General features: G+C 33.2%; 1 long non-coding RNA gene across 1 annotated transcript in view; it reads left to right on the top strand.

Annotated features, from left to right (window-relative positions):
- The first annotated feature begins 2541 nt into the window (after positions 1 to 2541).
- Positions 2542 to 17312, top strand: part of LOC134260989 (uncharacterized) — a 35716-nt gene continuing 20945 nt past the window's right edge. The window contains exons 1-2 of the long non-coding RNA XR_009990695.1: positions 2542 to 2637; positions 11856 to 11988. This is a non-coding gene — a long non-coding RNA (uncharacterized LOC134260989). The remainder of the gene's footprint in view (positions 2638 to 11855; positions 11989 to 17312) is intronic.

Consider the following 17312-nt stretch of genomic DNA (forward strand, 5'->3'; position numbering starts at 1 on the left):
CAAACAGAATCAGGAGTCCTAAAATTGTTTATTCTGGTCAAAATCTTTGGATAGTGTGTCAGTTTTTCTATACATGTATAATTCTCTGCAATATGTCATAATTAAGGAATATATTGAGCATTTAATACCTTGATTTTGCTGAGGAAAAGATCCTTATGCAAGAAAAATAGATAAATGAAATGAAATCCTTTGAACAAATGTTGCAAACATTTAGTTTACTGAAATACCATTTTGATCTGGTTTACTCTTGTATACACCTGTTACATTGAACAACATTCAGCCCAATGAATTTTTAAAGATTTTAAAGGTACATAATTGTTTTCAACAGAGTTTGTTTAAAAAGGTGACATTGCTTTTTTTATATATTAACTAAAAATAGTTTTATTTGTGGATATGTAAAGAACTTCCTACTACAAGCTGACAATTAAAACAAATGCCAACTCATAAATTGAGGTGGAGAAAACTTTTAATTTGTCATCACCAGTTGACTCCTTTTATTTATGTCATGTAATTTTGAAGTTCATTTTCATATTACATCAAAATAATAAACAGTAATCAAGCCCCCAAAATTGCTTAGGGGCAGAGCTAACACAGATCTCCAAATTTTTGTTTTCTTTTTTTTTTTTTTTTTTAGAAATTTCATTACTGTTGCCTATGTGGTGCAGTGGTTTGAATGTTTGTTCCAGTGTTGTGCAGTTTGAATCCCTCTGCAGAACTGGGACTACTAGGTTCCTTGTCACAGTGGGTGCTGGCACGAAAAAAATCCCTCACTGCTCAATGGTTCTCAGTGTGGAATATGGGTCTAGATTTGCAGTCCTCCACCAGCAAGTGGTGGCTTCTCAATAGGAGTGTAAAATTCGGGAAAGAGACTTTAAACAACATACAAACATAATCTATTTACTACGTGCTATACTGTATTGTATTGTGCCAATTTTTGACTCCAAAGACAACAATTATACAACTACAACTTGCTTACATGTTATATAAACATTTTGGTAATAAGAAGTATTATTTCAGCTTACTGGGGTGTTGGTGCCTTTCATTAAGGAAATGTGTCATAACACAAGAAAATAATGACACCTCCCTGCAGGTGGTTTGTTCATTAATTGACTTGATTCTTTAATCTTTTTAATAAAGGCTTGTTTATATCAGGACCTGTAGGCAGCTTGAAGCACCCCCAGAACAAAACTATTGATTTTGTGACATAAGGCCCTTTGATAAAGTGTTATTAGAGGTTTGTTTATGTTATTGAGACCCAAGACAAACCCATGATTATATAGTGGAGGACTTTTCCTGTCTATAAAGAGATGGATCCCAAATGTTTTTGTCCATAGAACTGTAGGGCGTAGAGATTGTCTTGCCAGTGGGGTATATTTGATTAATAAATCCCAGCTTATCCAGCTGCATGGGAAAAATACATGATTGTCAAGATAACAGTATTAGTTTATTTCTTATAGTAAAGTTTGTAAATCAAGATTGTGTATTCCAGTTTGTTGAACTTTGAAAAGAGAGAAATTACACTCCAAAAAATAATAATATCTACCAATACATGTTTATAATTAGTAATTTCATGTCAACAATTTGCTAAAAGACTTCCAAAATCAGCTTTACAAAAATGGATTTACAATGAATTATATAAGCTCCGTTTACATGCCGAAATATACAAGGATCAGTAAATTTACTCATATGCAAAAGTAAATTTGCATCTTGTCTTGAGTAGGTGCAAATTTACAATGGTTGTCTATTTGCACAAATGTATTTTTACTTTTGCAAATATGCAATTGTGTTCACATTTACACGGGTGTCCAGATCAATTTTGCATGCATGCAAAATTTATCAACGAATGTGAATGGAATTCAGTCATGCAATTATAGACTTTTGATTATGGATCTGAATTCAAATTGCTAGATGTAGAACTATGCACATGTTTTAGAAGAGAAACATACTGGGCACAAATTCTGCATTATTCGCTTGAGTGAAAAATATTTGTGTAATTTGGAGACTGAACAAATTTTACAGGTATCTGAGGCTTCCATCATTGGAAAGAAAAAAAAATCGCCTGTTAATTAATTAGCCAGTGTGCCTTTGGTGTCCTGTTATAATGTGATATATGTCTTAATTTGCACCCTTTATTTTCATTAACACCTTCTTTAATTTTTCACAGGATATATGAGAGTTAAATTACAAGAAAGTAATGAATTTGTCTCACATAAAACAAACCTAATTAATAAAATCTTGGAAGATGTTAATAAAGTGTAATGAATATTATGTAATGTTCCCTTCAAGGAAGACCAATCTAAGTGCAGGGAACTGTGACAGGTCATTAATTGACTGGTGTTTCTTTGGTATAGAGAAAAGTTATATAACTTTAGAGATGAGATTTTTGTATCTTTATGGAAGACATTAAGTGGAAAAATCTTCCTCATGTATGTAATTAATTCACCCCAGCTAATCTATACTGTCAAGCTGAATAAATATTTCTTGCTTTGGTAGATGGCGATTGTAAAGGAAAGGCATGAGAACTGAACTCACTGGAGAGACACCATGAGGGGAGGATTTGATGGGTGATGATGTAACATTACCACCATTCTTAACTCCACCAAAAGAAGAGCCAGCTGGAGATCTAACCATTAAGGGGTAATGACCCATGTACTAGAGAGATAAGGGTGACAACTCTGCATGCATCATTAATGGACCCACTTTGCACCTCCCTACATTGAAGATTTCCATTACTGATAGAATAACTCTGACTATAGGCTAATTATTAGGACTTGATGGGCTTTGGACCAAAAGTGAGAAAAACAACAAGTTATTATTGAAACACTCTTTGATGTTTCTTTTTAAATTACAATCTACAGGTATTAATTTTACTTAAAGACTTGGGTATGAAAAAAAGCAATAGATCATTTAAAAGGCTACCTATCATGCTGCATACTGTTTAGTTTTCACTAAAGCTCTGTTTGCCTTTTCGCATGAGGTAAAATAAAACTAGAGGTACTGTGAGCGATGAGCTCACTAAATGATATCCCCCGCCTCCCATATGGTTATAACTGGTGAAAAAGTCCATGTTTTCCTGTGGCCGGGAAACCCAAAATATGTGTCGGATCAAAAAGTAAAATAGGAGGTGCACAATGGCAATATGTAATAAAGATTCTGTGAAAGTTTCATCAAATTTCATTCAGTGGTATGAGAGGAGTTGCGGATAAGAGATGGGTACCCCAAAGCGTAACAGACGGACGGACAGACGGACGTACAGACGGACGGACGGACGGAATTAACGATTACTATATACCCTCCCGCTTTTCAAGCGGGGGGTATAATAATAAAGCGAAATAGTAGGCCCAGAAAAGTCTAGACCAGGCTTTCTTTTAATCTTTCATAGGGTGCAGTGAATAGTAGGCATAGTGCACCATGTTTGTCTAATTTCTTAATTTGGATGTTCTGAAAATATAATTTATCATTGTCAAACAGGAGTATTGCATGAAATCCTGACAAGTTTTCCTGTTGATGATTATACCAGCCAGTAAATATTGTTAGGAGGTGAAGGTCCTATGTATATAATGCTCTGTCCGTCACTCTTGTATTTATCTTTTAACCTAACTGTCACTCATTCTACCACTCGGAGCTGAAAAGTGACGAAACTAATAATGCTTCATTTGAATAATTGAATTTGTATATCCTACATGTGTGGAGAGCATTAGAAGAGGCCAAATTTCAATAGTATTTATTGATGGGTCATTAATTGACAAGGGAGAAATCTATTTTGTATTGGACATGGGGTCCTGATGTTATACTAGCAGAGAGGTTGTGCACAAAAGGCAAGATCAGAGTAAAAAGACATGAGAAGCTATGTGATGTGCATGCCAATAAATTTGATTAGGAATTTTCTTCATTCTTAATGTATGAAGAGATAGCAAGCCTTTCAGGGAAGGGAGCATTATATTCATAGTTTGAGATAAATAATAAAAAAATGTATTTAATATGTTAATTTACATGTTAAAACTTTGTCCTCATATTCAATTAATTTGGTGACACTGAGTTTCTAGCTGCTTTAGGTCAAATGACCATCAAAAATATAGTGACGTGCGTATGTGCTTTGAGATTTGAATGCTTATGTTTATTGATTTAAGGCAGATTTTAATAAATTTGTGTAAGGAAAATGCCACTTATCAAAAATAACCCAGAGTCTGTCTGAGAGGCCAACACCCCTATCAGTGTTTGTTAGTGCATATTAACTTGTAGAGATCTTTTATGGGCCATCTTCACATATATAAATTTTATGGATTTAAACTTCTTCCCAGTTTTAAGCATTATATGTCAGAATTTTGAAAAATAAATGCTATAAATTTTTTCATTATTACAGTTTTTAGCAGTATGTTTAAAGATAGGCAATTTGATTTATGTATAGTTCTGTTTTTTGTAGAGGAACTTTGGTATTTGGAAGTTCGATCTTGTATATTCCATGGGTATATTTCAAACTGATCTGGAAGTCTCAACCGGTAATTCTTTATTATGCATTTTACCCCAACATCTTGAGTCCTTGGATACAGTAAATCACTTTTTATTCGCGAGAAATTTATTTTCGTGTAATTACGCGAAACGAAATGCTCGCGAAAATTTCATTCTCGCGTATTATAGAATTCCTTAAGATTATATAGAGCAATGACCACAATGCGTGAAAATTTTGTCTCGCTAATAAAGAGTCAATGGCTATCTCGCGAAAATAAGGTGTCGCAAAAATTAAGTGATCTACAGTATATCTCACATTTTTTTTTTGCAGTCATATCAAGTTAAAGATAACAAGATTTAACCATAGTTGAAGATCAATCTCTCTCTTACCCCCCCCCCCCCCCCCCCCCCCCCCAAAAAAAAAAATGGATAAAATTTTTTACTGGTTTTTCTATTTTCTGTAAGTATTCATATACATCACAAATACGGTACATAAATGAATATTGATAAATTACGGAAAATCTTCCATTGATAGATGGTGCCAGTTACAGATCGTTCCCACACCTCCCTGTATTTGAGTGCAGTGTAGTAAATCTACCAACTGTCTCCTCTTATTCTTATTATCAGTCAGATCCAGAGAAAAAAAAGATAACGGCCTGTCAAAAAGATAGAAATCTAGCAGTCATTAAAGAGATGACCTTAATGTGCAGCGTTAACTTCTGTGCACACTTCATGAACCCTATAGTCTTTTGTGCAGTTTTACATGCACATTCAGCAAATGCAGTTTTATTGCTAGTGGAACAGAATTTTAATTAGTTTGATCGATCTTTTCTTTTAATAGTCTCTCAAGTCTGTCTTTTGTCTTGAGTTTTCATAAAAACGGCTTTCTGATGCATACAGGAATGCATTTAAGTTTTCTTTAGGTGCATGTTAAGAAGATATGCAGATGCACTCTGATATGCAGTATCTAAGTATGATCTACTTTGTGGTTTATAGAAATGTGTAGCAAGTAACAACATTTTGCCCTCTAGGCTACTAAACTGTATCTATTTAAAGACTTAGCCAATATTTGAAGATTTAATTTTCTTCTTCAACTTAAATCGAGGGGAAAGTGAGTTGTAAACTGAGTTTGACACATGATATGATCATAGAATAATAGCCTAAAAAGGAGGAAAAATGCACAAGCCTCATTAAACACTACATTGCATCAGACAACGAAAGTGTGTGAAATCGAGATTCCAGATAACCATTTAAGAATTTGTAAAATCTATTGTCTAAATATTTTTTGTACTTTGCATGTACCATAGGGTCACTTTCTAGGTCGTGGGCCCTTTGTAATCTGTGTAATTCTATGAACTTTGTGGACACAGTGTAAGGTGATTGTGTGGAGGCTAAGGCCCTCAGAACTCCAATCAAATATCAGGAATCAATCACAAGTAAATGGAATGCTACCAGATAGCATTAAAAGTCCCTTTATTCTCTTTACTTTGTGGTTTGAGGGATTCTCTTGAATTCCTTTGTATTTTTTTCCTGCACACAAATTACTTGGAGCAGAAAATAAGTGAAATGCATTGAGCACTTGATTTTTGATGATTCAGTCAAATCTTCCATTTCTTGATTTGCGATTTCTTTTTTGTTTTGCTGCCAATGAAGTGGAAACGTGGTTTTACTCTCATTACTAAATTACCAATTAAATGAAGACTAATAAAGTGTTTGTTGAACAGAAAAAGGTCACAATTCAATGAAACCCTCACAATGTGACAGATCGCAAGTAGGATGACAATTACATCTTATGCAAGAGAGATCTTAAACAAAAAAGACAAATGTTAAGTTGATCTTGTTGCAAAGAAAGGTTCTTTTATTATTGCCAATTTGCTTGAAGGACTGAACTGAATGCAATGAAAATGAGACAACTTCTCGGGATTGGCTGTGATGAGTTGTTTAAACTTGTTCGTCAAGGGCCACGTGTCCATCAGTTTCTATCTTTTCGACTTTTGGTGACCTTTTGCTAAAATTAGTAGTTTCATTTCCTTGTATTTCTGGCTAAAACTGACATCCACTGCCTTGACAGGCAAGATCAAATGCGCTCGAGCTGATGCATATTTTGTCAATTCCAAAGTTCCTCTAATGTAAATATTTTGTTCTTATGTGCCTTGTGTCCTGTTTTGTTTATAAGGTAATAAATATGAAAGGCAATTAAGGTATTGATAAGTTGTTTGAATTATTAATTAATTGGTACGTAATCCTCCCAAGAGTGTTCTGGGCTATGAACTAGATCCACTGTGTTAGATGAGTTGGTGTCTATATGTCACAAGAAAAGGTAATTAAGTACTCTAATAGGTAAAAATACTACCAAGTTATTTTATTATGATGTGTACCACGTACGGACTTAAAAAAGTATAATATGTATCCTGATATTGCCTTCACCCACATATCTTGATTTCACCCGCATATCGAGAGTTGCCGGCATGTCACAGTGGTAAGAGCATCTGTTCAAGAGTTGGAAGTAAGGAGTTGATCCACATGTTGCGGGTTCGAATCCCACCGTGGGATGTGGAGACAGTATAAACCGAGGTTCTGTGTTGCAGTTGGTGCTGGCACAAAAAATATCCCTCACTGCTCAATGGCCGTAAGTGCCGAGTATAGGACAAAATTTGCAGTTCAGCTCCAACAGCAAGTGGTGGTGTGCCCATATGAGTAAAAAAAAATCTCGAGAGGGACGTTAAACAACATACAATCAATCAATCACATGTCTTAATTGACTCTAAAATCATTATTGTTGACATTTTACATTTTAGTTGCTTTCTCAACAACACAGAATGTTATGATTTTCATGTTTTTTTAGGGCCTCACTTTGTGGGTACATTATATTGACTCAGTCTGTCTGTCCGTCCATCTGATTGCTTAATTGTTTTATTGGAGCATATTTTCTCTTTCCTTGGGCTGCCAATGGATTCAAAGTTCACGCATTGACAGAGTTTCTATTTTTAGAGGGTGTGCAATGTCCTTCAGCCAAGTTTCCAAGTTAGTCAAAGGTCAAGGTTATAAGAAGTCTGTTAAATTCTTTTATTGAGCATTTTTTCTCCCATTGGCGCTATCTCTGAAGGTCGTAAGAAAAAGTGCCTTCCATCATGTCTTTTGTCAAAAGTGCATAAAAGGGCCCTTTGAGATATTCCCATCTTAACAAATTCTAGTTTATTTTTAGCAGCAAGATGCAGGTAAATGTATAATTGTCGTGTTAAACATTTTCTTTATGAAATAAAAAATCCAATCTAGTCTAATGATAATCTCTACATTCTGTCAAATCTGCAAGAAAAATTTAACTTACATGAAAAAAACATAAAACCTATAATGTAGTTGAAATTGGTTAGAAAAGAAGAGATCAAATTTGTTTTAAAGTCGATACAAGATGTGTTTCAATTGATCAAATTTGGAATAGGTGGTTTGAGGATTAAAGTTCTCTGTAGAATGTTCAAAGTTGGCTTTTGATCTGCAGATGGGATTTGTTTGTCGTTATAATAACATAAAATACCTACTATTGTCATATGCTGTTTGTCAAAGATTGTAACTACAGTAAATTGGCCATATCGCATTTCAACCACAGAGTATTAGAGGTATTGTGTACCACGCAATCATTGTAAGTTATTTTGAACTAACATTTGGATTTTATTTGTCTGACAAAACAAAACTGTTTGAATCATAGGACCATTCAAGACTTGGATAAATTGTCCAAAATCAGTTTGCAAGGAGAGTTGAATTTGAGTCATGGGAATGTTAAATTGGTCATTTATAAACAATTGGCAGTTAATTTGTAATGTGAGGTTATCGTTGACTATCTTGACCCTGTCACATTTTGTGTTGACGCAGCACAATTTTAACTGATAAAGTTTCAAGGGAGATGTCAACACCTCTGAATTAAAGTTTTTCTAGGGTTGGAATAGATTTAAAAGTCCTTGTGATATATGTGAAAATCTTGTGACATGGCTAAAGGCACTATTGAACTTTATTAAAGTAAACCCATGTCCTCTTATCAGTAAGAATAATTAAACCACTTTGATGTGTAATGAGATAAAACTGATTCGGTTGGTTGTTTTTACGATGGATCTTTGGAGCACACATGACTAAAAATATTTCTATTGGCAGGACAAAGAATCAAATTCTAAATATACGACTGTTTTAAAAAGATTAAGTATAGCATTTCCTCTGAGACCCAAAGAAAGGAAGTATTTGTTTTAAGCAAAGTATCTTTACTCAAAGTCAGTAGGGATTAAAGGCGAATGTCGGTTAAGAAAATTTGGCTCCCATCTCATGCAACAAGGGTCATGGGCATGAGGTGAACATTTGTTCTATGGGTTTACATATTCAGAGGCCAAGATTTTTATCAAATCAACTTCAAACACATGTCTGATGGAACATGGAGCCCATACAGCCTTTATAAATTTGTATTGGTTTGTTCAGGTTTTATGGTCAGCTCCATTATGAACGTATATAAAGGTGAATTGCGCAAACTTGCTTGGTATTTAAACTCTGCTCTCTTTCATACTCTTATTAATGTTTTTTTGGGAGAATTAAACACTGAGAGCTCGCAAAGTTTATAAAACAATAAATATAGAGACCAGTAGCTGAACTTCTGATGGACAAAAAAAGCTATAGGGAAAGACTAGATGTTTATCTTGGCCAGCTCCCCATTTGTTCATAGCGAACGTCTTGAACGGTGTGTTTAAAAAATGCAAATCTCAGCAATACATAATTAGGCTTTCTATCTGTTTCAATCTCTCTCTCTCTCTCTCTCTCTCTTACATACACAATTTTGGTTTTATCAACATTTTGTGTAAAATTTTGTTTTTCCAAGTTTAACCAAGTCGAAATATTTGAATGGCGAGATTCATACCTCTATGTACTGTTGCTAACTACATTTGTTTAATAGTTTGATATAAAAGATACACAAATCATATTTTCTATGTTACATAAACAGCATTCAAGTTTCATTAGCAAACGCATGCAAAGGTTTCTGACTAGAAAGCACATAAATCTTAATAGCTTTAAGTGAATTAGTGGATTTGTTAGGTGTAAGAAAACACAATTGCCTTCGTATCTTTTATTGTGGTTTTGTTTGCACAGGTAATTGCGGATAAGATTTGATTTACCTGGAGTTCTAATTTTAAAGCTCCTCTCCTTGACATAGCCGAATTGTGCACACTAGGTGTGAGGTTACAACTGAATGCAAGAGTAATGTTCACAGTTGTGAGAGATTACTTTTTTAATGCAAGTATGAAATTGGAGCACTATCTAGTATCTAATTTAATAACGTACATCACTTCTGGAAAAAAGGAATTTAAGGCACCAATTGTAAATTAATTTCAAGGGCAAATTTCATATATATACTAAAAGGGACTTGAAATGTGTTTGATTTAAGTTGTAAAGAAAAACTCAACTATTAATATACTCTGTGTATAAATAAAATATGCTGCATTAAATAACTACACAGCAAGCAAGAATGCTTTTACGATAGGGCTACGAAGTTTTTGATCTTTTCTGAAAAAAAAACTTGGTTGGAAGAATTTTTTTTATTGGAGGAAAAGAAAATGTGCTCACTAAGAACTCCTTATAGCTATCTCTGTCTCAACATTGGCTGAAAAGTTTGGAATTCCAGCGGAGTTGTCTTTGAATGTTTTCGTGGAATTCATTAAATTGTTATAGAATCTTTTTTTGTAGCTATGTAAATTTGAGAATACAAACAACCTGTTGTTCTTCATGCTGGTGCACATTGCAAGACTTTTTGTGATTTTTTTACTGTGCATGTATGCAGGCATGCATCATTGTCGAAAAGAGTAAGCAGATTGGAAATTGATTCACTAAGATTATGCAAGACTTAAGTAGACTAAAGTTTTCTATGTACACAATACCCATGTCTCGCTATTCATGTAAAGTGTGATATTTTTTGTTTACACCAACAATTTTTAAGAAGTAAATTCCTTTGACGTATGTGTGTGTGTGTTTAGAAGAGGTAAATAAATCAAACAGGCTGTGACCTGGAAAGCATTTTAACTGTATGTATACAGGCTTTACCTAGTTGGGTCACCAAGTTGAAAATCTATCGGTCATTTTGCACGAGTTCTTGATTTATAAGGTGTGTTGATCAGTAATCTAGGGGGTCTTAAGGCGTCCAAATAGTGATGATCTTGAGCATTAATAATTAAAAGTACTAGTACTTACTACTTATAGTAGGATAAGAAAGAGTCTTTGGTTACTAATTCTAAACCATTTGTTGTTAGCAGCACATCATGCTGTACATATATTGAATTGAAGAAAATCTCATGTAATTGAAACGTGGTGGTAGTTGAAGGGAATGGATGTCTTCAATTTATGGGGAAAAAATGCTATGGGGGGAAAAATCACAAAAAATATTGGCAAAATCGACAAAGGTGAAGACTGAAACTTACCAGCTGTTAGCTACTAGGTAACCTAGGGGTACAGCTGGTCTGTCCTTCACATTTAATTTTTATATTGCAGGAGTAAAAAATTTAATCATTAGTAAGAAAGTACTAGTAGCTGGGTTTTTTTCTTCAAAAGAATTTTTGATATTATTATTTAATAGCATGTGTATTATTGAACTTAATTCTGGAATCAACTAAATTTTGCAAATTCTATGAGGGATATTCTGTTTCATAATGTCTGTTTCTTTTTAATTCAAACTGTTTTGCATACATAATGAAAATCAATTCAATAATAATCGCTTTAAGAGATGATTGGCATGAAGCACTTATAAAAAATTACTTATTTACATACTAAGAGATATGAACATTTTATGCCTCACCGAAGTCAAATATGATCCCATAAACATGATAATGGTAGCGTGGACATTTATCAAAGTGGAGGCAATTTTAGCGACCCAGTACTTGGTTGTCAAAGGTAAACAACAATAAGCATAAACATTCCTCATGTTTACAACAGTAGATTTCCCATTGATTTATGTAGAATAACAAAAACAGGGCTTAATTGTGTGGAAGAGTCATATGTGAATTCATTGACCAACATTCCATGATGAGTGTATGTAAAGGTCGTTCCCATTGGTTAAGACAGAATGGAGGGAGGGGAAGAATGGTGTTTTGTTTACATCATTGGAACCCCCCTATAGTGATACATGTACTTCTGAAAGCTGTTGTTACCATGTTTACTCCCACACTTCTGTTTGCTTCATCTAGATAATTGCTTGTCTTTTGCTACCAGCATGTTCACTTGATTGCATTGAGAGAGAGAGAGAGAAAGAGAGAGAGAGAAGCTATCAATTGCTTGTCCTTTGCTACCAGCATGTTCTCTTGGTTGCATTGAGAGAGAGAGAAAGAGGGAGAGAGAGAGAGAGAGAAGCTATCAATTTATTAAATTACATGTATTGATTTTTATAGGACATGAATTGGCCAGAGGTGGAACACAACTTGCCCAGCTTTGTCCACAGACCCACAAAATGAGGCCTTATTGGAAATCCATTCATCTCCTCTAATCAGCATGGTACAGATAAAGCTCCAAATGATTATGCAGGTAATTTTGGAAACAAAGCTCTTCCATTAGTCTCCTTGGCTGCATCTGACCCCCAGGCATTTTTTCTGTCCTGCTTTCAGAGATGGACATCTGGTCCAAACCAGGAAACAACTTTACATCCCCATTGTTCAAAAGAAGAGGATTGATATAAAATACGGGGAATTGCTAAACCTAACGTGATATATCATTCAAGCATGTATATATTGAAATGGCTTACATTAAAATTCTACTTTTGTTTTTTTAAGCAATTGAAATTTTTGGTTTCTGTTGAGATTGAACAAGTGCAGAACAAATTGTTTTGGTAAGTTTTTAACGTCAGCTTATCATTTTGGAGATCCTTTTGAAAAATGACTGGTTTATCTATTTAATGAAACCGATGCAAATAAACAAATGTTTGAAGCTTCAGAAAACCTAATTATATCCTTATCTTTCTAAAAATAAGGTTAGGGAATTAGTGCTACGGGAGTCTGCATCATGTTTATGCTACAACAAAATTGTTTGGAAAACATTTGGTCAGGGCTAATCATAGAGTGCAAGTAAACATCAGATACTAAGGCTTATAGCATCAAGGAATAACTTCAATAGATCTAATTCCTGGAACATATTACCCTTCACGGCTTAACTCTAGTGTCAACATGCATTTCATACAGACCCTGTATAAGGGGGAATTCTGTATATGCTTTGATAAGGCTGAAGAAAGATTCCTTCCCTTTGGTTTTGTTGTGAACAAGTTGCCTCCTTTGTTAGATAGTGGTATCAGTTGCTGTTTTTGTTTACAGTATATTGGCAGTATGAAGATTAAATACCTTATGGACCGAAGACTACAGAAAAACTGGCTATCAAGATAATCTTGTTTCTTTTGGAAGGATTACACTGAAATGGGTGTCACAGTATTATTTAGATACACAGATTTTGTTTTTTTCTTCCATCCATCCTCTATTGTATGGTGCTGATGCACTTGAAAACTTCACCTACAAGCCCTGCATGGTCTAGCTCTTCATAAGAAAATTTGGAAATATCGGGAAAGAATGAATCCTTTGTCACATGGATGAGTTTTCCTGTCACTGTTAAGATTTGTGTTTATTTTTAACAAAGGCACACATTTTATGACCATTTTAAGTAGGGGAATTATTTGATCAATTTCAATTCAATTCTTTATTCGCTCAAAACCAGATCACTGGTACAAGAGGTACATATATACATATATACAAGCAAAAAAATATTACAGTCAAGGGTCAAGAGATAGACAAGTACATTGAATATATAGAAACTCGAAAAGAGTGAAAAAAAAAAAAAAAGACTGTAGTCATCTATAAAAAACACACGGAGGAATCAAGAAGGACAGACAGTTTTAAAAATTTTCTTTATAAATAGTGATAATGATTTTTGTATCTCTGCATTATTACTACTCATTAGTTCATTGAATTTGAAAGTGTTGGGATTATTACAAAATCTGTTTGGGAAAAATATTTCTCTGTCTTTTGAAAAGTACTTACATTCCATAATATAGTGATATTCATCACCAACAGTTTTAAAATCACACATAGTACATATTCTTAAATTTCTGTCAATATTATGCCATCTACCCTTTTCAATTGGCAAATGGTGATTACAAGTTCGAAGTTTTGTAAATGTAACTCTTAAATCTTTTGGTAAATTCATCAGATAGTTTTCTAAACCAAAATCTGTTTTAAAAATTCTATAATTAATACACTTGGATGAACTATAAACAATGCTTCTCCATTCTTGTTCGAATTGACATTTTAGGGTATCTTTAATGATTGACTTAAGCCAATTATAACTAATAAATGATTGACTTGTCCATACATAGGACAATCCACAAGAATTAAGTACGTCTTGTACACATTTTATCCATGGATGTACAAACGACCCATCATTATAACATCTATAAAAATATGAATAAATAACTTTTGTAAGCTTACTTTCGTGAGCTGTTAAAATTTTTGCCCAGTACATAACTATTCTTAATTTTATAAATGTAGACAGAGGGTATCTACCTGTTTCTCCATACACCATACAATTCGGAGTACTAGATTTAAGATTAAGAATAAATTTCAAAAATTTCAAGTGAACTTTTTCTATTATGTCTAAATTTTCGTATCCCCATACTTCACACGAATAAAGTAAAATTGGGTTGATGACTTTATCAAACAAATCTAACTGACAATTAATTGGTAAATTAAAATATCGAATTTTACGTAAGACTCCATACATTGCTTTTGATGCTTGTTGGGTTAAATGTTTTTTTGCATTGTTAAACTTCCCACTTCTTGACAGGAATAAACCCAGATAACAGAATTCTTTAACATTTTCAATAGCTACACCGTTATATAAAAATTTACGCTTTGTCATTGGACCTTTAGAAAAAATAAGGACTTTTGTTTTGGCTATGTTAACACGGAGTTTCCATACATCACAGTATTCAGCAAAAACATCAAGTGACTTTTGTAAATCAGAAGCAGATTCAGACATTAAGACCGTATCATCGGCATAAAAAAGTATACACAGTTTTAACATAACAAACATATCATCTTGCGTTTGTTGACTAGGACATGTAAAACCATTAATTTGATTTCTTGTTAAATAATCTTCTAGGTCATTAATGAACAATGAAAATAAAAAGGGTGATAAATTTTCCCCTTGTCTAACACCAACATTACACATAAAAAAGTCTGATAACTGATGACCTATTTGTACTTTTGACTTAATACCATTATACATATTTCTAATAAATCTAAAACATTTTCCATCAATACCACTTTGTAGAATTTTAGTGGTTTGAACATATTTTATTGTATAAATACTATACAAATGGTTTGAACACAAGTTCTAACAACTTACTAGGTTCTCACCATACAACTGTCAATATATATACATAGGGAAAATAAGTGAAAAGGAATATTGATGTACAAACAAGTTTGTTAAATTGAAACATACATTTGTTACATAATTATGATAAATATATAATTATATAGATATATAGAGTGTAAGTGTTAGGCAGTAATAGTTAATTAAATCTACCAGAATCTCTTATAAATTTATGAACTGACTGAAAAATATATTTATTGATTTCTACATTTTGTGACTCATCTCCCCACAGAAGTAAATGACAATCAATAATGTTCAATTTGATATTTGGTTTCGTAAGACACAGTAAATCTCTGAATAGCTTTTCTCTAGCATATTGGTACTTATTGCAGACAAAGAAAAAATGATATGGGTCTTCTGGTGTACCACATGAACAGTTAGGACTCTCGATAATGTTTCTTCTATAAAGATCATAATTTAAAATGCAATTGTGTCGTAGTTTAGTATGTATGATATTAAGTCGTCTATTACCATGGGAGAAATAAGAAGGGGGGTCTGCTGGTTTTTTATGTATGTTATTTTTAAAGCTGCTAAAAGATATGCTGTTTCTAGTGGTGATACTCAGACTATTCCATTGGTTTATTGTATCAGGAACAAAAGATTTCTTGAATATTTCAAGTCTACATCTAGGAATAGTGTAGTCCTCTCTATTGCGTGTATCGTACTTTGATTCATTACGTCTTGTTGCGGGAAAAATACTTTTTAAATAATCGGGTACTAAGTTATGATGTACCTTGTACATAGTATTAAGTTTTGCTACTTTTCGCCTATCTGCAAGAGGTTCCCATCCTGTTTCTAAATATAATGCATCTCTTGAAGCGATAATTGGTAACCCTGTAATAATTCTTGCAGCATAAAGCTGTACCATTTCTAATCGTTCAACATCTTGTAAAGAACACCCGTCCCAAACTATAGAACAATATTCAAGTAGCGGTCTAATGAATGTTATGTACATTTTAGATAAAGTTTTTCTACCGATATTGTATTTCAGCTTTTTTAAAAGACCTAGTCTTTGGTAAGCCTGTTTAACTATATTGTCTATATGATCAGACCAATTAAGATTTTGGCTCAAAAGTAAACCCAAATGCTTATGAGAGGTTATGTATTCTAGATTACATCGTTGAAATTGTAATTTTGGGAGATAATAATTGGATTTTAATGTAAAGAATAATGCTTTCGTTTTAGATGGGTTAAATTTCATAAGCCATTTGGAAGACCACTTGTCAAGAATATCTAAATCATGATTTAAAGTATATTCAATAGTTGCAACATTATAAGAGGAACTTTGCAACGAGTTGTCATCTGCAAACAATCTACACAATGAAATCATGTTTTCTGATACATCATTCACATAAATCAAAAAAAGTAAAGGACCAAGAACAGATCCTTGTGGTACACCAGCGTTAATGTTTCTGTTAGACGAAAAAATATCTTTGTACATAACTTTCTGTCTTCTATTACATAGATAACTCTCAATCCAGGTAAGAATATTTCCACATAATCCATAAGTTTTTAATTTAAAAAGTAAACCCTTATGCCATACTCTGTCGAAAGCCTTAGACAGATCACAAAATACCATGCAACAAAATTTTCCTTCGTCGATATTCTTAATTATAGTGTGATAAGTTTCAAGTAGTTGGTAAACGGTTGAGTGACCTGGCAAAAAGCCTGCTTGAAATTTGTAGAATAAATTATTCTGATGAAAGTAATTGTACACATGTTTAAAAACAATTCGTTCCTTAATTTAGAATTTTAGTCCACAGACCATGTCTCCATACCGTATCAAAGGCTTGCTTAAAATCTATAAAGGCACAAAATAATTTCTTTTTATTATTCAGGGCATATTTACTCAAAAAATCAATCACAAATATATTATCAGTAGTAGAATAACCTTTCCTAAATCCTGTTTGAGATTCATTGATTAGCTCCACTTCATCAGCAAAAGTATTTAAACGGTCACAAAGTATACTAGTAAAAAGTTTTCCTAAACAACTAAGTAAAGTAATTGGTCTGTAATTTTCAGGTTGGCTTCTATCACCTTTACCTTTATAAATAGGTTTAACTAATCCTACTAACCAGTCCTCTGGTATTATGCCACTATCAAAGATAACATTGAATAATTCTACATACAGCGGCAGAAAGCTTGAAATAGTTGTTTTCATATACTCATTCAAAACATAATCACCCCCTGGCGTTTTATTGGTTTTTAATTTATTTACTGCATTCTCTATTTCTTCACCTGTAATAGACTGATTAAGGATACGGTCATTACTTAAGTCTACGTTAAATTCTATGTCATCATCTGTGAAAATACTTTCATTTGTTTTCTTTAAAAAATCAAACATAGAATCTATATCAACACTTGTTTTATTTTTTGTATTTGAGCTATTTAAAATATGCCAATATTCTTTCGGTTTTCCATTTTGTAGTGATTT

Source organism: Saccostrea cucullata, unplaced genomic scaffold, assembly GCF_032062105.1.
Source record: "Saccostrea cucullata isolate Sc308-1 unplaced genomic scaffold, CSIRO_AGI_Scuc_v1 ctg603, whole genome shotgun sequence".
In the NCBI taxonomy this organism is placed as follows: Eukaryota; Metazoa; Mollusca; class Bivalvia; order Ostreida; family Ostreidae; genus Saccostrea; species Saccostrea cuccullata.